Source organism: Solanum lycopersicum, chromosome 8 (assembly GCF_036512215.1).
Source record: "Solanum lycopersicum chromosome 8, SLM_r2.1".
NCBI classification, from domain to species: Eukaryota; Viridiplantae; Streptophyta; class Magnoliopsida; order Solanales; family Solanaceae; genus Solanum; species Solanum lycopersicum.
In genome coordinates this window covers 28,108,756-28,126,924 of record NC_090807.1, presented here as the reverse complement: position 1 = coordinate 28,126,924, position 18,169 = coordinate 28,108,756, and the positions used below count along the sequence as shown (strand labels likewise).

Below are 18,169 nucleotides of genomic sequence, written 5' to 3'. Positions count from 1 at the left end.
ACTATTATAGAAAGTTTTTTTCTAAAATATTCTTAACCTTTTATTTAATTTATATACACTATAATTTGTTTTTTAAATTTTGTTGTTTGTTTAGATACAAATGAGTATTTTTTTGATAAGTGTAAGTGTGAAGTCACACGACTAAAGGAAGGTGTGTAACTACGTAACTTTCTTATCAATAAAAAAATAAATGTATTTTTTCATCATCTAGATTTCGAGGATATAGAAGAATAAGAGTCTATAATAGATCTCGACATTAATATCATCAATCAATTAATATCGTTCTTACTGTTTGAATTTAATTAATACACATCAACAAGTTGTACTTGCAAAATCATAGATTAATTCATTACACGTAATTATTTCAGTAGGATGATTGCGTTTGATTGTATGTATTAGGTGTGAACAGCAGTTGTGTTATAGTGGCACAATTTTTTGGAAGTAGCATAGAAAAGACATATCATTGAAAAACATTAGGTACATGGTTCCATTTGTACAGCAGTGGTAAGGAAATACTAGAATTTGATCTAAATGTGGTAGATGAATATAATCTACGTCTGTGGTTCTTTTGGATAGTAAATTGATGGCTACATGAAAGGGATTGAGCTTTACCCTAAAGGAAAATAGAGCATTGTGGACCATCGGATCAAATCAATTTTGTTGTAACATCAATTGTAGAGCATATCTCTCTTTAATCAAAGGCTTGATTAGTATTACCACCTCTTCTAGGGGGTGACCTAATCTTGATAGTCTTCCTCCAATGCATTTTGTAATTTTTTTATAAAAATGTAAATAAAAAAACAATGAAGTTGATTTTTAATTGGAAGAAGAGGAATGAAATTTTCGATTAAATGAACATATCAAATTCATAGCAAATAATATAAATATTTACATGAACAACAGCTGCCCATGTGTGGTGTGGAAAACATATTTGTACACAAACTATGAAATATACCGCTAAGGTAATTTTAAAGTAGTTTAATGATTTCTTTACTAGTGTACTTGATATCAGAAATTTGTGGATATGTATTTTGTTCTTCTTTCATTAATAGTTAATTATTATTGATAATATGAAAATACAAAAATAAGGTTAAAAAGGAACCTACTATTCTTTGGTAACTGCATCCGTCCATGACGAACGTTTCAAAATCCAACAAACTTTGTAAAGATCTGCAAAATTCAAGGAAATCCAACTGATCAAAGACAATGACAATCTATAAGGATTTCTAGCCTGATGGTGGAAACCACCATCTGTCAAAATCTAAGAACCAAAATTTGAAACATATGTAGTAGTTGATAGTTTATTGGGCCAGTTTCAAACTCATTTCACCCCTTTAAAACTGTAAAACCCAAAAACCAGAGAAAATTGATCCTGAACTACGCTACTATACAATATATAGTGATGACATTAATGTACTAGTTGCTAACATTTCCTTGTCTTCATTATATAATATATTTGTGTTCGATACAAAAAGGGCAAGTTGTTGGTTCATAAACAATGGGAGATGAGACTTGTTGAAACAATTTGTTTAGGTAATCCTTCATTACTTCAAAGTACGATAATTCTATCTTGTGATTCCTTTTATTTCAAGCCAGCTTTGATAATACGTTGTTGCATCGAGTGTCTTGATTGTAACACATCTCTACCCTAGAGTGTTAGGATTAAGGTCAGCGAACATTCTACATTCCCCATATCTCGCTTGTGGGATTACACTGTGTGTAGTTGTTATCATAGTTTTGTTTCTTCTAAAATCATTTCTATTAATCTTATTTAAGTTGTAGATATTAATTATTTTAAATTAATGTTTATTTCCATGCACGCAGGTTCTAGATATGAGACTCTTCATAATAATCAACTGTTATGCCATTACTCCTATGCTTTAGCAGGTGTTATGGGTATACTATAGATGTGTGTCGCTCATTATAAAGTGTCTCGTATCCCGGACCCATAGAAGGATTGCATTGAAATAAATATTGATTTAAAAAATTGCTTTAAAAAGGATAATATGAAAAGATTTTATTTTCAAAAAGTATCTTTTAAGAAGAAACAAACCAACAATAACAACATACCCAATGTAAACCCCGAAGCGGGATATGGAGAGAAAGGATAGGATGTATGCAGACCTTTGTACTACTTTTGGGAAATAGAGAGTTTGTTTTTTCCAAGACCCTCGACACAACAACCTATTATCAAAACAAGGCACAAATTAAAAACAAATTCCCTAACATTGAAGTAATAATGTTTGGTCGAATTCTATATTCCTTAGATAAATTGCTTCAAGAACACTTATCTCCCTTTATTTTTGAACCTCCATGTCATTGCTTTCTTGACATGCTACAACTCTCCATTTTTAATCCTAACACAAACTAAATATTTATCATGGAAAAGAAGTTTTACAAAGTTCTCCACTAATGCTATGACTACCAGCAACATAGTAGCATGGTTCCGGAACAATATACTCTATTTTTGGGTTTGAAAAATTTAATGGAGGTATTTTTTTAAGGGATCAAGTGAGTTTGAAACTTGCCCAAAATAATTATCAAATGCTACCTATATTTCATACTGAACATACTTAATAAATAACATGATGATTGTTGAACCATTCAATTTTATTTGGATATCCCAAAATAAACTATCAAACACTTTAAAAACCATTTGCATGTCCTAAAGATAGAATTCCCATTCTTTTTATTGCAAATTAGAAAATTTTCCCGTGCATCACGCGGGAATTTTATATCACAAAATTTATAAAATAATAATTTAAACTTATCAGTCATTATAACTAAAACACTATATTATCTTATATAAAAGTTTACGTGGTAACAAATATTAGTTAGTATAGATATTATGATATACTAACTAAAAATGCAACATTAATGTATTGATGATGAAACTTCCTTAACTGGAACATGTATATTTTTAACACCCCAAAAAAATTTGAGCTAAGACTCGAACGATCCTTCATTTTGTATGGGATTTCACCAATGAAATTAAATTTTCCCCAAGTGTTAAGGTTACTTAATGTTTCACCTTAGATTTAGCTTATTCCAGACATAATTAGATTGATCTTAGTATTTGAGTATGATATGTCTTTTGTATTAAAACTCTTAGATTTATATATATTATGTTTAGTGTATGAGTTTTCTCCATCATTTTAGAGTTTACTTCATGTTTTAAGCTTCCTCATATGTTTATTATCTATAGTATACTCAAGATTATGCAAGTAGGGTTTATTTGGGATCAGTTGTGTTCATGATCTCATGTCCACGTCTAGGGCGTAACCTCATGGCGTGACAATCTCTTCATCACGGACTTGCTTATAGACAATGATTTTTTTTGTTTCTTGTGTCTAACAATATCAGAATACTCCTAAACATCACCAGATGATTCCTATCACAAATAAAAACCTTGAGTTCCCAAATAAAATTCAAGGTAGAGTTGAGAGTCAAGTCTTGAGAGTCCTTTAGAACATTTTTGGGTAAGTCCTTTTGAGTCTTTTTGAAGAGTCTTCTACAATTTCTAGTTACTTATTATTAGACTAGAGAAATTGAGAATGAGAAAAAGGATAATGTATTTCTGATTCTACCTTATAATTATGATATTCTTCATATCATTAATCATAACTCTTCAATCCATTATCCATATTAAAGAGAGAGTTAAGAGTAGAGCTGAAGAAAGTCGTCGATTTTAATTGTTAATCCTTTGAGGATAACTATTGATTCGAGCAATGTTTTGAGGATGTAAGTATGAGATTGAGGAGAGTCGTATACGAAAGTACTATATATTTATGTAGACCCTTGAGTTGAGTTGTTCATACCCATAAATTGCGCATGAACTCCATAAGTTGGATATCTTTGAGACGAGTAGTATCTTCAAGTTCTATATTTTGAGCATTAAGTTCATAATACTTTTGACACTATATTCCTAATTATGGGATTGTTACATGTTATCCATGAAGTTGTTGAGTTGAGTAGTTCATGCCCATAACTCTGCATGAACCCTATCAGTTGAGTGTTCTTGATATAAAAAGCATCCTTAAGTCATTGAGTTGAGTAGTTGATGCTCTTAACTCCGCATGAACCCTTTCAGTTGAGAATTCTTGAAATGAGTAGTATTATTGAAGTTCTTGAGTTCCAGTATTGAGTTCTATCTATGGTCATAGAAAACCTTAAATTGAGTCGTTCACGTCTTTAATTTGGCATGAACCCTGTTTTAAAAAGTCTTAAACAAATATTTTAAACTTATTTCAAGGCTTTAGTTTTGAGTTATGTAAGTGAAGTTGTATTTCTCAAAAGAGTGTATGGGAATATGTATTCCAAAGAATAACTGTTTTTAAATTCAAACATTAAAGAAAACATTGATTTCTAGCAGAGCATTTGAGTTAGTTTTTCCGTAAAGAGTAAATATTTTCATGTTTAAGCAAGAGAGGAAACACATATTTCCTAGAGTCTTTAGGTTGTGTTTTGAGTAATTATTTCAAATCACAGAAAGAGTTATGTTTTTAACATATGAGATAGTTATATTATTTGAGTAGTATTGAATGTTGATATGAAAAAGAGGTCATACAACTCACAGCCCCCATAGACCATGTAGACACCGTAGGTAGAACAGATTCATACTTTTCACATGATTTCTTAGTGCTTTTTAGTATAGACTATGGGATCCACCTAGTGGTTAGGTTCTATACCCCCGACAAAATATAAGATGCCCTAAGAAGCGTGAGGCAAAACGTTGTATCATCTCAAAGCTCATAAATGATGATTGTCGGTTAGAGACACTCCTACTGAGACCATTTTGTATTCTTATATACACAAATTTCATTTTGTATTCTTATATCCATAAATTTCATTTTTTATTTTTGTATACAAACAAATTTATATTGTGTCCTTGCATACAAACTAAGTATATAGTGTTCCTAAATTCACTGAAGTCATTTTTACTATTTTAAAAACATTCAAATTTTGCGTCTCTTATACTTACCATGTATTGAGTTTAGTATCTAGAGTTTGAGTACTAATAGTCGAGTATCCTATTACTAAGTTGAGCCATATTTTAGTGAGGTGAATATCTTATCTTATAGTTGAGTATCATATTTCTAAGTTGAGTTAGTTGGGTGTGTTGAGATGATGTAAGTATGTTTCTTTTTTAATCATGTTCAAGCTTATGTTATTATTTAAAATTCCTCTTACATGATATTACATTTCATACACTGATCCATTTACCCTCTATGGTTTCATGATGCAGATATAGGTAATTAGGATAATCAACAGACGCTTCGTTGGTACGATATCTAGTTTGAGTTAGATTTGGTGAACCTATTTTTTCTGGAGAGTTCCACTTGTTCTTTCCATTATATTAGTTAATAAAATGTCGTGGGTCTGGCCCTGACTTTCATATTTTTCTTTAAGAGCCTTTATAGATAAACAATAGTGTTTCAGAAGTATTTTCATTTATTTTGCTTAACTTTTAAGGACTTAAGTTTCCTATTTATGGTGAGTTTAATATATTATTTTTATTCAGAGTTATTTATTCAATATTTTTTCAGATTATCCTAAAGCTGAGTATTTGAATTTAATTTAATTTTATGGTTTTGCATATGCTTAAGTTATTCCTCCTCTTATAGTATGCTAAGATCAGGGTTCACATGGGGAAAACAATGATTCTTGAGTGTCATTCAGGTCTAGGGTGTAGAAATGGGTTGTAAGAAACATGGAATTAGAGCAGAGATTTCAAGTGTCCTAGGGTGTCTATGAAGATGCATCTGGAAAATCCTTGATGCATATTCTTGAGAAAGATATTGCCTATTTTCCACGTTTTCCTTAATGTTTGATATATTTTTTGTGAATGATTTATTTCAAAGTTATGATTCTAAAATTTACAAAAACTGAGCAGTTTAGGGGTCAAACGACATAGTTAGATTTCCTATGCATAGGTGAAAAGACCAAATGGCCTTTGACTTTAAATATGTCGAGGTTAACCACAGTCCTATTGATGGACCGTTATAAGGACCACAACCTGTCGACTGGGTCGTGGTCTGATAGTAGTCGCTACTAGTTCTCGGGTCCTGTCCACGAGCCCTACCACGAAAAATGTGGAGGACCACAGACCGTGAAGGTCATCGCGGTCCCTCAGTTGCGTTAGCTTTTATCATGTCCACGGACACTCCCAAGGCCTGTCGTCCCGACTATGACCTGTGGAGAGCACTGTGGTCTGATGTTAGGTCCTGAGAGGTTATATCATACCACGAGCACTAGTAAGACTCATGTGGTTGTCAAAAACCTATGAAGGGTCTCATGGTCCACCATTTCTAGGTAAGGTTTGAACCATTAATAAGTCAATGGACAGTGATTCCATTCACGATACGTGAACCCTTTCGTGATTCACCCATCTTTGTTGTGTTCCGGTCTCATAAGTTTAGAGGTGTTACAGATCCCCTAGGGAAATCAAGAATGATTCATTAGACTCAAAATAGAAAAAAGAAAATATGAAAGATCCCCTATCTATCCAAAATGTGTTTTGGAATAATAAAAATTATAAACAATGTACAAGTCAGGGTAGATTTAGCTCAAACCATATGTAAAAGTGTCACGACCCAAAACCGGATCGCGACTGGCACCCACACTTACCCTCCTATGTGAGTGAACAAACAAATCTAAAGCTTAACATTTCAAACATAATAAATAGAAAACAATGCGGAAGACTTAAAACTCATTAACAAAATCAATAATCAACTTCTATAACTCAAAACTTATCATTATCCCCAAAATCTAGAAGTCATCACCACAAGAACATCTACGATCAAATGACTAAAGTAAGAGTATTCTAAAATCTAAAACAAGTAAAAGCTAGTCCATGCGGGAACTTCGAGGCATCAAGACAGGAGGAAGAAAGTCAAGTCCAATCTAGAAGTATTAGCTCACCCTGAAGATCCGGTGTGACGAAGACTGGCTAGAATTACTGTTGAGTTGAAGACGACGACACGTTTGCTGCACTCCACAAATAACAAAGAAGAAAACATAAAAGTAGGGGGTCAGTACAAACACGGGTACTGAGTAGATATCATCGGCCAACTCAAAATAGAAAACAATATATATTAAGCAATATCATAAAATCGACTAATATCCTTCACATGCAGCATTTACAGTTACCATAACCCTTGGTTACAACACCAAGCACATCAATAAGGACTCACACCTCCTCATCATACTTATTTGGGAATTCGGTTCATTAGATTAAATATATTAACATCTTTCAAGATTCATTATCTTTATTCCCCTCGTGTCGGTACGTGACACTCCGCTCCTCGATATACTATCCTGGTGTTGGAACGTGACACTCCGATCCTCATTATATCCTGGTACCGGAACGTGGCACCCGATCCATATACTATCCTGGTGTCGGAACGTGACACTCCGATCCTCATATACTATCCTAGTACAGGAACGTGGCACCCGATCCATATTCTATCCTGGTGTCAGAACGTGACACTCCGATCCTCATATACTATCCTTGTACCGGAATGTGGCACCCGATCCATATACTATCCTGGTGTCGGAACGTGACACTCCGATCCTCATATACTATCTTGGTACCGGAACGTGGCACCCGATCCATATTCTATCCTGGTGTCGGAACGTGACACTCCGATCCTCATATACTATCCTGGTACCGAAACGTGGCACCCGATCTATATTCTATCCTGGTGTTGGAACGTGACACTCCGATCCTCATATACTATCTTGGTACCAAAACGTGGCACCCGATCCATATTCTATCCTGGTACCGGAACGTGGCACCCGATCCCCTAATCTCACTACTTTCGTTCATCAACCCTTCTTTTATACCAAGGCATCATCATTAACAAAGTAGATTAGGGTTTCTTTTCAAGATTTGAGATTTCAATAGCTTCATCATGCTTATTTATTCATAATTACATAATCTCATCATTCATGCAAGCATACAATTAAGCATATAGAAGGTTCACAATACTACTAACACATATCATTCGCTATTAAGAGTTTACTACGAATAGCATGAAAACTATAACCTACCTCCACCGAAGATTAGTAATCAAGCAAGCAAATTTTCTCCAAAGCTTTGTGTTTCCCCTTCTCGATCGACCCTCTCTCTCTCTTCTTGTTCTTTCTATTTTCTTTATTCAAACCCTCTTTCTTTTTCCTTAAATAGTATATAATTAAGAATAAAAGATGGCAATAATACCCCACTAATTAACTTAAGGTTAACTCTTTTAACCCCCAAGTAATTAGACTTATTAACATTAACCCACTAACTTTATAATTAAGGCAGGAATAGTCCAAAACGTCCCTTAAAACGTATAAAGAAATCCGACCCAAACTGGGATTACGCAGCCTGTGACGGCCCGTCGTGCCTGCGACGGTCCATCCTGCAGATCGTCGCAAGGTTCAGAGAATGGATTTGTATTGAAGGCTCTGTGACGGTCCATCACGCCTATGACGGTCCGTCCTGCCATTCTGTCACGAAGTTCAGAGAGTCGATTTTCAGTACCCAATTTCAGATTTTCTAAATGTTTTGAAACGAGACCCTGCGACGGTCCATCATGCCCATGACGGTCCGTCGTGGGGTCCGTCGTTTCTGCCAGCTTTTCCAGAATTAAAGTCTGCTGCTCAAAACGACTAAACAGGTCGTTACAATAGATACCAATTTACCCATCGTTCATCCCCGAACGATCACAAGAAGGAAAGCAAGGGCGAAAAGGAGTACCTGAATCTCTAAATAGGTGTGGGTATCTTTCTCGCATATCGACCTCCTTCTCCCAAGTTGCTTCTTCAACCGGCCGATTCTTCCATTGCACCTTGATGGATGCAATCTCCCTTGGTCTCAACTTGCGAATTTCCCTATCTAGAATGGCAACAAGTTCCTCCTCATAAGACAAATTCTCGTCAAGCAGAACTGAATCCCAACGGATAATGTAGTTTCCATCCCCATGGTATCTTTTCAACATCGACACATGGAATACCGGATGTACTCCGGATAGCCCTGGAGGCAAGGCTAACTCATAAGCCACATCCACTACTCGCTTAAGTACTTCAAAGGTACCAATGTACCTTGGGATTAGCTTGCCTCTTTTACCAAACCGCATCACCCCTTTCATTGGCAAAACTTTCAACAAGACTTGTTCACCCTCCATGAACTCTAAGTCTCTAACCTTTCGATCTGCATATTCTTTTTGCCTACTTTGCACCGCTAGAAGCTTTTCTTGAATAGATTTCACTTTCTCTATCGAATCCCGCAAAAGATCAGTACCCAAGGTCTAACCGCGAATGCATCAAACCAACCAATGGGGGACCTACATCTCCTACCATACAATGCTTCAAATGGAGCCATATCAATGCTTGAGTGATAGCTATTATTGTATGAAAACTCCACTAAGGGTAAGAAGCTATCCCAATGGCCTCCAAACTCTATCACACATGCGCGAAGCATATCCTCCAACACATGAATCGTTCGCTCACACTGACCATCGGTCTGAGGATGGAACGCGGTACTAAGGTCCAACCTAGTACCCAATTCAGCATGCAATGTTCTCCAAAACTTTGAAGTAAACTGCGTACCTCTATCTGATATGATGGATAGTGGAACCCCATGCAAATGAACAATTTCTGAGATATAGATTTTGGCTAACTTCTCTGCATTGTAAGTCACCTTGACCGGAATGAAATGAGCAGACTTAGTTAACCTATCAACAATCACCCAAATAGAGTCATACTTACCCATTGTCTTTGGAAGACCAACCACGAAGTCCATTGCGATTCTCTCCCATTTCCATTCCGAAATGGGTATTCTCTGAAGTGTTCCTCCGGGCCTTTGGTGTTCATACTTTACTTGTTGACAGTTTGGACATTTGGCAATAAAATCCACAATATCACGTTTCATTCTACTCCACCAAAAGTGTTGCTTTAGGTGACGGTACATCTTGGTTGTACCCGGAAGTATAGAATACCTTGAACTATGAGCCCCTATCAGAATAGTGTTGATCAAATCATCAACTCGGGGTACACATACCCTTCCCTTGATTCTCAAAACACCTTCCTCATCGATTTGTGCTTCCTTAGCCTCTCCTCGCAACACTTTATCTCGGACACGGATCAATTTCTCATCATTAAACTGCTTTCCTTTAATCCTGTCAAGCAAAGAATATCTTGCCTCCACACAAGCCAACAATCCTCCCTTCTCATTTACTTCTAACCTCATAAGGTCGTTAGCCAGAATCTGAACTTCTCTAGCCAATGGGCGTCTAGAAGCTTGCAAGTGAGCTAGACTCCCCATGCTTCCCGTCTTTCTACTTAAATCATCCGCTACAAACATTCGCCTTCCCCGGATGATACAAAATAGTGATGTCGTAGTCCTTCAGTAGTTCCATCCATCTCCTCTGTCTCAAGTTCAAATCATTCTGAGTAAAGACATACTGTAGGCTACGATGATCCGTATAGACCTCACACTTAACCCCATATAAATAGTGTCTCCATTGCTTTAATGCAACCACTACCACGGCCAATTCCAAATCATGAGTTGGATAGTTATGTTCATGCACTTTTAATTGTCTTGAAGCATAAGCAATCACATTCTTCTCTTGCATTAGTAGTGCACCCAAACCCGAATAGGATACATCACAATAGACAATGAAATTCTTACCTTCCACTGGCAAGGTGAGAATTGGTGCATTAGTAAACAGAGTCTTGAGCTTCTGAAAGCTTTCCTCACACTCATCCGACCATACAAATGGAACATTTTGCTTAGTCAAGTTCGTTAGTTGGGAAGAAATAGAAGAGAATCCCTTGACGAATCGGCGGTAGTAGCTAACTAACCCAACAAAGCTCCTTATTTCTGACACATTAGTAGGTCTTACCCAATTCTTCACTATCTCAATCTTAGAAGGATCCACCATCACTCCATCCTTGGAAACCACGTGCCCCAAGAAGGACACTGCATCTAGCCAAAACTCACACTTAGAGAACTTGGCATAAATATTTTTCTCCCTCAACATTTCCAATACCATTCTCAAATGCTCCTCATGTTCCTCCTTACTTTAAGAGTATATCAGTATATCATCAATAAATACGATCACGAAGTGGTCCAAGTATGGCCTAAAAATCCCGTTCATCAAACTCATGAACGCAGCAGGGGCATTCGTAAGACCAAAAGACATCACTACAAATTCGTAATGCCCATACCTGGTTCTAAAAGAAGTCTTTGGCACATCCGTTGTCCGTATTTTCAATTGATGATAACCGGATCTCAAGTCAATCTTAGAGAAGACGCAAGCACCTTGTAACTGATTGAACAAGTCATCAATGCGAGGAAGAGGATACTTATTTTTTATGGTTACCTTGTTCAACTGCCGATAGTCTATGCACATCCGAAAACTCCCATCCTTCTTCTACACAAACAAAACTGGAGCACCCCAAGGAGATGCACTTGGTCTAATGAAGCCTTTGCTCAACAACTCTTGAAGTTGTGCTTTTAACTCTTTTAACTCCGCGGGAGCCATTCTATAAAGGGGTATATAAATGGGGCGAGTACCCGGTTCAAGGTCAATACCGAAATCAATATCTCTATCCGGTGGCATGCCTGGAAGGTCTGCAGGGAACACATCCTGAAACTCACGGACCACCGAAACCGACTCAATCGAAGGCACTTGGGTAGTGTCATCCTTGAGATGTGCCAAGAAGGCTAAACACCCTTTACTAACAATTTTCTTAGCACGAAGAAAGGAGATGATACGAACCGGATTGGAAGTGTAGTCACCCTCCCACACTAACAGATCTGTCCCAGGCTTGGCTAACGTCACAGTTTTAGCATTACAATCCAAGATTGCAAAATTTGGAGAAAGCCAAGTCATACCCAGAATTACATCGAAGTCAACCATTTGTTGAATGGATTTTGCCGTAGCCGCTACTTGTAAGGCCGAAATCCGCAACTCTGACCTCAACCACTTCACAAAACGACGAATCCGCTCTTGTGGACTGAAACAAAGTTGAGTGGCATATCTGGATAGTGCGCGAAACTTAGCCTCATATGCATTGACCGACATCCTACCTTGCTCTAGGCTCAAAAACTCATCCCTTTTCCTATCCCTCAATGTCCGAGGGATATTCTTCTCCATAAACAAGCTAGAGAATGACGCCCAAGTCATAGGTGGCGCCTCTGTTGGTTGACACTCAACATGTGACCGCCACCACATTTTTGCGTTCCCTTGAAACTGATAACTCACGAACTCAACACCAAACCGTTCTACTATACCCATCTTGTGTAGTAGCTCATGAAAGTCAACCAGAAAATCGTAAGCATCCTCAGATTCAGCGCCCTTGAAGACTGGAGGTTTCAATTTCAAAACACACTGAAAAGTTCATGCTGATCACTTGTCATTATGGGCCCAGTAGTCAGACGTTGAAACGTGCCTATGTCCAATGACGCATCCATACGAGGAGCCATAGTGGCTGCATGTTGTACCTTTGAAACCGGAGGTGTTGGTGAAGAAAACACTGGAGGTGTTTGACCTTGATCAGATAACCCACTAAGACAAGCAAGAACCTGATTTATCATCTCTGGGGTAGGTTGGGGTGGTAGTTCCTCATTCTGCACTTGCTCAGTTTCCCTTTCCTCACCCTCTCTTACTACTTCTTCAGTCGGTGGAGGAGTCACTGCCCTAATATCAGAAGAGCTAGGTGCTCGTCCTCTTCCTCTAGAGGACGTCCTCCCACGACCTCTACCACGGTCTCTTGCCGCTACTATTCCTCGAGCTACAGCCCTAGTGGTTGGCTTAGACGCTTCTTATCTTGCCGATGTTGGTGTTGGCGCAGTCGTTGCTCTAGTTCTAACCATCCGCGAAATAGAGTGAAGATGGTCAGATACCAATTTGTATCACCTAGATACCAATTGGACTCAAGTAATAGCACGAAAGAAGGAAAGAAAGAATGGAATTTTCCTAAAGTCTTATAGCCTCTCAAAGAAAAGTAAAGGCGTCCCCCTACCGTTCCTTAAGACTCTACTAGACTCATTCTTGTGTGATGAGACCAACGAACCTAATGCTTTGATACCAAGTTTGTCACGACCCAAAACCGGATCGCGACATCCACCCACACTTACCCTCCTATGTGAGCAAACCAACCAATCAAAACCTTAACATTTCAAACATAATAAATAGAAAACAATACGGAAGACTTAAAACTTATTAACAAAATCAATAATCAACTTCTATAACTCAAAAATTATCATTATCCCCAAAATATAGAAGTCATCACCACAAGAACATCTATGATCAAATGACTAAACTAAGAGTATTCTAAAAGCTAAAACAAGTAAAAGCTAGTCCATGCCGGAACTTCGAGGCATCAAGACAGAAGGAAGAAAGTCCAGTCCAAGATAGAAGCATTAGCTCACCCTGAAGATCCGGTGTGACGAAGACTAGCTAGAATTACTGTTTAGTTGAAGACGACGGCACGTTTGCTATACTCCACAAATAACAAAGAAGAAAACATAAAAGTAGGGGGTCAGTACAAACACGGGTACTGAGTAGATATCATCGGCCAACTCAAAATAGAAAATAGTATATATTAAGCAATATCATAAAATCGACTAATATCCTTCACATACAGCATTTACAGTTACCATAACCCTTGGTTACAACACCAAGCACATCAATGAGGACTCACACCTCCTCATCATACTTATTTGAGAATTCGGTTCATTAGATTGAATATATTAACATCTTTCAAGATTCATTATCTTTATTCCCCTCGTGTCGGTACGTGACACTCCGCTCCTCGATATACTATCCTGGTGTCGGAACGTGACACTCTGATCCTCATTCTATCCTGGTACCGGAACGTGGCACCCGATCCATATACTATCCTGGTGTCGGAACGTGAAACTACGATCCTCATATACTATCCTGGTACCGGAACGTGGCACCCGATCAATATTTTATCCTGGTGTCGGAACGTAACACTCCGATCCTCATATACTATCCTTGTACCGGAATGTGGCACCCGATCCATATACTATCCTGGTGTCGGAACGTGACACTCCGATCCTCATATACTATCCTGGTACCGGAACGTGGCACCCGATCCATATTCTATCCTGGTGTCGGAACGTGACACTTCGATCCTCATATACTATCCTGGTACCGGAACGTGGCACCCGATCCATATTCTATCCTGGTGTCGGAACGTGACACTCCGATCCTCATATACTATCCTGTTATCAGAACGTGGCACCCGATCCATATTCTATCCTGGTACCGGAACTTGGCACCCGATCCCCTAATCTCACTACTTTCGTTCATCAAGCCTTCTTTTATACCAAGGCATCATCATTAACAAAGTAGATTAGGGTTTCTTTTCAAGATTTGAGATTTCAATAGCTTCATTATGCTTATTTATTCATAATTACATAATCACATCATTCATGCAAGCATACAATTAAGCATATAGAAGGTTCACAATACTTCTAACACATATCATTCACTATTAAGAGTTTACTACGAATAGCATGAAAACCATAACCTACCTCCACCGAAGATTAGTGATCAGCCTGTGACGGCCCGTCGTGCCTGCGACTGTCCGTCCTGCAGGTCGTCGCAAGGTTCATAGAATGGATTTTCATTGAAGGCTCTGTGACGGTCCGTCCTGCTATTCCGTCACGAAGTTCAGAGAGTCGATTTTCAATACCCAATTTTAGATTTTCTAAGTGTTTTGAAACGAGACCCTGCGATGATTCGTCGTGACCATGACGGTCCGTCGTTTCTACCAGTTTTTCTAGAATTGAAGTCTGCTGCTCAAAATGACTAAATAGGTCGTTACAAAAAGCATTAGATCTATCAAAATGGAAAACCTAGTGAATTTAAGGGTAAATATCTTGAAAACCTAAAGATATCATGAAATTGTATATCTTTCACAAAACCATGTTTTAATAATAAAATTTTTTACACGGTCCCTCAGAGCGTAAATCTAGTAAAAATTGAGACATAATAGTCATAAAAGAATAGACTCAATATTTTTGCCTTTAGGTCATGTTATGTGATAAATGGTAAAATTTGGACTCATTTAAGGACTATTTAGCTCAATAACTAGTATCCTCAATACCTTATTTTTTCCTATTCTAATGATGTTTTCAATTTTTGCAGCTATGAAGGCTAAGGAAAAAACCAAGGATGAATGTATGAAAGAATGCCCAAAAATGTATAAAGAAGTGTAAACTCCATATTGTTGATCACCTAGAAAGAAGAGTAGATCGCCACATGTGTATGAACTCCTAAAAATAGACAGTGCATAACCCTTGAATTAATTGGGAAAGGTCAACAAATAAAAAGGGAAATTCGAACTCGCCAAATAAGAAAGGAAAACATGATGATCGTCACTTAAAAGAACAATACATGACAAAATTGAAGACGAACGAAGGTGGTACTCGATGATATGCCAAATGTGAAAGGAGGACTTGGACGAGCTCACAAACTGAGGTTGAAATATATGAATCAAGAGAAAGGCAATCTGGAGAAAGATTACATGATCTGTGAGCACCACGAACATCACCAAGTAGATCACACATTTAATTTTTGAATGATTTTAGGGATATCTTAAATAGTACAAAGAAGAGAGAAATTAAGATATCAGAAATTTCGAGTCTTAATAAATAGTTGGTAATTCTTTATTTATCCTTAGGGAAAGAAACACTATAGTTTGTGAAGAACACTTTCAATTTTGGGGGTTTTTCCAACTTTGCTCGTTAAATTGCTATATTGAAGTTTAATTCAAACTAGGATTGCTTGTAATAACTTAATCCTATGTTACACATGGCTACATTTATATATATATACATATATATATATACATATATATATATATATATATATATATATATATATAATTTGTTACTTTTTTTTGCTAGGTGGCTAAAATTCAAAGATCTAGGAGTGCAATAATGTGGTTGGGTGTTTATTTAAGGGATAAGGGAAAAATATACCCCCGAACTTTTGAAAATGATATGTCAATACCTTTTGTTATACTTTTTGTCCATTATTGCCCTCGTCGTCCAATATTAAGTGTAAAATTAACCCTCCCACTGACTGAAGACTCATTTTGTTCATGTGGCACAATCATATGCCTCAATTCCGATTGACCAATTATTTAACTAAAATTCTAAATGCCCGTTACCTGTCACATTACCCATTAACAAACTATCTACAAACCTAGAAAAAACCTCTGCCTATTATTCAAGGGACAAGGGTAGGAAGTGCCTTTTTTGGGATGTCACTCAAAGGTAGAGGATGTTTTTGTTATGGATGGCAAAAGATTCATCCATTAATTCAAAAAAAATTAGATATTTGAATAAATCTTGCTGAAACAAAATGTGTTTTGTGAATTAAACAGTTTTTTCTTATTAAGTTCTAATAGTACATAAAATAAAGTAACATCTAGAATTAGTTTGAATTTTCGGAGGATGATCTAATTCAAATACAAGGCCATTTATCACCGAATTTATTTCTTATATTGAGTACTTAAGGGAGTAAAAAAGGGCTATAAATTATCAGCATTCATGTCCATATAATAAACAATATGATTTCCTCCAATGTTTGATTTTTCACTTGCTCTTTATAAGTAATCTTCCTATGCGAAGAGTATATTTTTCACTCGATATATTAAGTGTATGTAGAGGTCTATATAAACCTCCATATAGTAGTAATGAAAACATTTAAAAAATTCTGTATTTTTAACCTATGAATGTAATGATGTAATCTAAGAGGTAAGTGTTAGTGTTCAAGGAGGAGGACGACGCCGGTTGCGTCTTACGGGTGCTCCTCGGATGTGACAAAGTTGGTTTAAGAGCATGAGGTTGAATATGTTTGAGTAAATGTCTTTGTCAACCACTTCTATATAGGTTTACATTCATAATTTTGAAGCGCGCAAAACATATGAATAGGAATCTATATGATGCTTAAGAAATTCTCACTTTCTTGGAAGTCCAATATCTTTGCTCTAGAGTTTAGATGTATGTGCTTTTAGAATCTAATCCTTTTATTGTGATTATAGGAATGAATACTCGAAGGAACGCGGCATGAATACTTAATGAAGATATGACAAATGTGGGAGTTCCTCATCATGGTGATAAAGTCCCTCCTCTTGAACAAGATGTCAATGATGACCGAGACGTGGTCAATCCTCATACATTGACGGATGGCAATATAAGGGATGACATTTTCCAAATGTCCCAAGCTATTACTACTCTAGCACAAGCTGCCACTACTTAAGCTAAATCCATGACGGCCCAAGCGAATAGAGAGATTGTACCCCAAGAAAATCAACATGTTGCTACTATGGCCTACTGTTTGAGAGACTTCACTAGAATAAATCCCCCTACTTTCTATGGGTCCAAGGTTGAAGAAAACCCCCAAGATTTCATTGATGAAAATATTATAAGTGTCATTCCTAAGTGCTTCAAAGAATGATGTGTTACATGTGATAAAGTAAAGTATGTTGTGTCTTGTTTTGGTAGACTTGTGTCCCTTATTTGATACGTGTATTAATGATATGTGTATATGAGATGTCTTTAATAGGCAAGCTTAGTGCACCCTTGTCATGTATGAATAGATGATATGTGAGACCTTAAATGATGTTAAGAAGGTAAGTTACGTGGAACCTTAAACCTAGTGGTGAGGTTATGTTATGAACTTGGAGTCAGACTAACAACCCTAAAATGACTATGCTATGCAATGCTGAATGTGTCTAAAATGCCTAGATTCAACTAGGCTAACACGAATTGATGCACGTAGAACCATACCTCTGATCCTCTGTAACTGCCAAGCCAACTAACTTTGTGAGATAGTTGAGCTAGGAATGGTTGGGTCCAGCCATGTAGGGCACCAAATACGAAGATTTACTCGGATGAGTCTTAACCGGACTTAAAATGTTTCAAGTAATTTATCGCTCCATTCAGGTTCGAACCTTGCTAGAAGCAATGATTTAATTGATTTATTTTATTTAGTGAATTACTTAAATTAATTAATATTTAATTTGCTGATTTAATTAAAGGAGATTCACATTTTTAATAAAATAATAATAATAATAATAATAATAATAATAATAGTAAATAACAGGGAGTCCTAGTTTCAGTAAATCTCCACTTAAC

The 18,169-nt window shown here is 36.9% G+C and overlaps 1 long non-coding RNA gene across 1 annotated transcript; it reads left to right on the top strand.

Annotated features, from left to right (window-relative positions):
- Window positions 1–1,267: 1,267 nt before the first annotated feature.
- On the top strand, window positions 1,268–17,578 carry LOC138337739 (uncharacterized). The gene is made up of 2 exons (XR_011211133.1): window positions 1,268–1,533; window positions 17,074–17,578. It is a non-coding gene; the product is annotated as an uncharacterized lncRNA (long non-coding RNA).
- The last annotated feature ends 591 nt before the right edge of the window (window positions 17,579–18,169 follow it).